This window comes from Monodon monoceros, unplaced genomic scaffold (assembly GCF_005190385.1).
Source record: "Monodon monoceros isolate NGI ecotype Baffin Bay Population unplaced genomic scaffold, NGI_Narwhal_1 Super_Scaffold_5, whole genome shotgun sequence".
Taxonomy (NCBI): Eukaryota; Metazoa; Chordata; class Mammalia; order Artiodactyla; family Monodontidae; genus Monodon; species Monodon monoceros.
The window spans coordinates 40872333-40877013 of NW_021703782.1; positions in this window are offsets into that span (position 1 = coordinate 40872333).

Consider the following 4681-nt stretch of genomic DNA (forward strand, 5'->3'; position numbering starts at 1 on the left):
ACAAAAATACCAGGTAAACCCAGAGAAGTATGAATGAAGTCTGCAGCCTCAGATTGTAATCTAAAGAGCCTTCTTGTTTTGTCACCCTCATGAACACACCTACCCACATTCCCTTCCCTGCCCGAATCTGAATCTTAATACCTTCCATAGCCCAGAAATCTACTTGGAAGGAAGAGCTAAAGAAAAAAAGCAGACTCTAGGAAAAAAGTGGCCTGGACTGGCCTAAGAAGCAGATTCTGGGTCTGTTTATTTGAGTATAAGAAAAGAGAAGAAACCACCACCAGGTGAAAGAAGTTAACAGTATGCTGCCCACAAGCATGTAGACCCCAGACCGGGTGGATCCAAAGGTTGATGGTGCTGATTCCCAATTACCTGACCACCAACCTATCAGAAGAATGTCCACAAGCTGATCATGCCCTCCTCTTTGAACCATCACTATAAAACTCCTCACTATCCCCTCCAGGTCAGGACATACAGTTTTGAGGGCATTAGGCCGCTATAAAGTTATTCTTTCCACTTCACCCAAAACTGTCTCTGAAATTCAGTTCAGTACCAGTGCACAGAGGCCAAATTTCTGCATCACCTTGTACACAAGCTATCTCTCTTAATAAAAAGCTTTGATTGCCTAAGAGTTTTATGGAAGCAATATTCATTTCCACGATATTGTTGCCCAAGAATCTAGAAAGGGCCTGGTAACATAACCAGACTGAATACCCCAAGGGGAGAAACTAGGAATATTAGGACCATCCCAACCTTGCTTCCATTTGACCATGTTCAGTATTTTCCATAGTGCCTACCTTTCCCCAAATGATAGCCTTTTGAGGAGAACATCTATTATGTTGTTCCTAAATTCTTTAAAACTTGGTTATGACAATACATTATTTAACTGAATTTTAAAACGCATTGTCAAAAAATCACCCCTATTTAGCTCCCATAACAAATTATGCCCAACTACTGTTAATGTGATCCAAACTCATCATAGACTTTTAATTGATTTTGTGAAAGGCAAAATGTCCCAGACAATTTAGGAAACAATTTTATTCCGCCTCCTGAAATAGGAAGAATGCTTATTAAAGAGGAATGTATGAAAAACTGGGACAAAACCTGGGATTTTATAGAGGCAAGTAAACAAAGGAGTCATGAAGAAAGGAGGACGGTTAGTCTCAAGTAGAAACACAGCCCAGAGAACAAAATCACCCATATCCAAATCTCCAAACTAAAAAATAATAACTATGATATTCTGTTATTATCAAATTGACCTCTTATCCCAAAACAGAAATACGAAGTCCTCAGATACAATTTCCTTTCACATTTTGTAATCAGATAGAGTAGGGGGCTCCCCAAAGAAAGAGAACCAGGCATGGCTTTCTCGACAGAAGAGAAGCCATTTTTGGGCCTAAGCCATTTTGAGATCTAAGCCTGGCCACAATGCTTGCCATAAAACAAGTCTCAGTAATAATCTTAAGGAAACAAAAGAACAAACTGTTATCAAGCAAGAGAAGTAACAATAGCAAAGATAACAAATCAGTTGTAAGAACTCCTAGTTCTGTTTCAACGGTAAGGACTAGCCTGAAACACTTTCTTGAGCTGTTGTGCAGAATTTAAACTCCCCCTGCCCTCCACCCTGGGCACTCAGCCAGGAGATCAGATCAACTGGAATTTAAGAGATGATGATGTTGACCTTTTCCGACCCCTGTGACTTCAATCAATTAAAGCTTAGACTCTGCCCAGCCCCTTCATGAATATGCACATACCCTTAACTTCAAACTTCCCCAGTTTTGCCCTTGGGGAGACACTGCTTTGGAAGAGATCCCTGGTGTCTTCCATACTTGCAGCAAGTAATAAATACTTCCCTCTTCCAAACTTTGGCTTGGTTATGTCTTCTGGCTCGACACCCACCAAGAGGCAAACCCAGTTTTGGGGTAGCACTTCCTCTCAAGATACCGGGAAAACATAAAGCCAATAAAAATCTTCTCAAAATGAGAAATTAAAACCCAAATATTCCCCTCTCTAAAACTGAATCCCTTCTTTCCTGGTGTAATTTTGAAAGCAACTGACAATGCTGAACTTTATCTAAGCCCTGAGTTCCCAGAAAGTAGCAAAGGTTAAGAAATCTACCCCTACCTCTGCATACATTTTTGTGTTCCAAGAAATAGCTAACTATAATAGACCACTCTGCCCTTGTATATCCCCAAATAAACCTCCCACCCTTCTAATGGAGATCCTCTGTCCACCTTTCCTAATGACTCTCTCATTTACCTGCCTCTATAAAAACCTCAGATTTTCTCTCTCTTCTTTGACACATTCCTCATGAATGAACACAACCTTATGGCAATAGCCTGAATAAAAGCATCTTCTTACTTATTGGGGAGATATATATGAACATAAATGTATGTATGTGCATGTGTAATGAACAAGTTCAGAGACGGTCATGGCTACTACGAAATTGAGAAATCTGCCAAAATACTGTATAAATTTCAATCCAAGACAAATTAAAGGCCCATTTCTCTTTTTAAAGATATGTACATTTGAAGTTAAGAATCAAATAGCAATGGGTAAAATAAGTAATTGCACCTTTATTCATTTCTTCTGATTTATTTAGAATTGAACATCAGTCATTTAGTTGCCCAAAGTTAGAAATTAACTACTTTAGCTTCCAGTCAACAAATTTATCTTCTGTACTTATTATATCCCAAGCATCTGATTACTGAACATTATTGCTGACATATTAATTAGGGGAACATGCAGAGAAATACAGCATCTTCCCTGTTCCAAAATTATATCTTGTTCTAGTCATCACAGAGCTGTGAAATAAGTCATTCAGGCTGCAAGTATTCTACCCAAATATTAATATCCTTGTTTCTTTGTGAAAATTATTTGGTTTTTTTTTCAAGAAAAAATAAATAACAAAGTGAAAAACCTTCCCTAATAGGTGGAAAAAAGCTGTAGTTCTTCGAATGACAATTTAATTTTTCAAAAATGACCTCTGGGATTATATATCATTGCTTCCCAATTTTTTTCTTTTTTCTCTCATCCTTAACACATACAAATTAGAGAATGAGTAAAAATACAAATGAACAAAAGAAATCCTTTGAAAAAATATTAGAATCTTTGCTTGTTTCTTGATTTTTGTTCAAGTCAACATGGAAGCAGGGAAGGGAAAATGAAGTATAGGCCAGAATGAAAAGTCTAGCAAGTCAAATAATATTACTTCACAACAGATATAAAAGAACATTAAGGGTCAGGGTTCATGGAGCAAATAGTGTTCAGGTGGAAAGAAGAGCCCTGAATCTAGATGACCAGTCAGGTCTGGAAGTTGCACGTCACTACTAGAAACACAACAGTGAAAAAAATATGAGAATGCATTTTTTTCAATTGTGGAAAGAACTGTTTATGTTTTTGTGTCTTTTATGGAACCTGCTGGTGATGGGGAGGTATTCCAGTGCTACAGTGTAACAGAAAGACGTAAGAGGCGAAGGTGGAAATCCTGGTGACATCATCAACATCATACTGTCACTACCATCATTTATAACTTTATACCAGGGACACTGTGATAACTTCTTCAATTCTTTCAACTATTCACTTACGATATTATTCAATTAGTATATACTATTATCTTCTTTTGATAGTTAAGGAAATAGGTTCAATAACGTCATAGCTCATATAACTAATAAATAGCAGAACCAGGATGAATTTAAGTCTGAATTCAAAAGCTCAGTTCTTCAACTTTGCTATATTATCCTCACTTAACTGACATTTTTAGAAGTATGGTCCAGAAACATCTGCAGGCATATATATATATATATATATATATATATATATATATATATATATATATAAAACCTATTCCTCCATCAGGTCAAATTATCAAGGTTCTACCTCCATAACCATGGCCCGTAAAAAGCATAGGTCCAACCTAAGGATTCACACCTGTAAAGGTCCACTAACGTGCACTGGGCTTTGGAAGAAATTCTCTATATTTTGCAAAGCCTCAAAGTACACTTTTATCCAAATCAAAGTTTCATAGACTAAAATGCCAAATTTTATATTCAGTGGCACTTTGATTAACACATATAACAATACTGTTGCACTCATGGTGATCAAAAATAATAATGGGACTTGCTAATACTTTCTTGTGTCTTTATTTTTACATTTCTTTGATTAATAAAAGTTGGAAGCAATCTTGCCTTAATCTTTTCATTGTTTTAGATGTGAAACATCTATCTTCCACCATAACCAAGCTTACAGAAGAAAAATCCAGAAAATTTGATCTCTAGAGAAATAATAGATACCTCATTTTTAACTAATTCATTCATTCTTTCCACAAAAATGTATTGAGTTCCATCCATATGCTATGCACTGGTCTAGTCTCTGACAACAAAGAGGTGGAGACAAAATCTGTGCTTTCATGGAGCTTGTGATAAACAAATACAAAACACTGTATATAATGTAAAGTAGGCTTAAGTGCTATGAGGAAAAAATAAGCAGGACAAGTGCTAGAGAGGAACACAGATTGTGATTTGGATACAATGGTCAGTGAAGGATTCTGTGAAGAGCGGTATTTGAACAGAGCGGTATTTGAAAGAAAGTGGCAAGCAGAGGGATTGGCGACTACAAAGTAACCGAGGCAAGAATATTTTTGGCTTTCCAGAGTGAAAGAAACAGGCCACTGAAAAAGGTG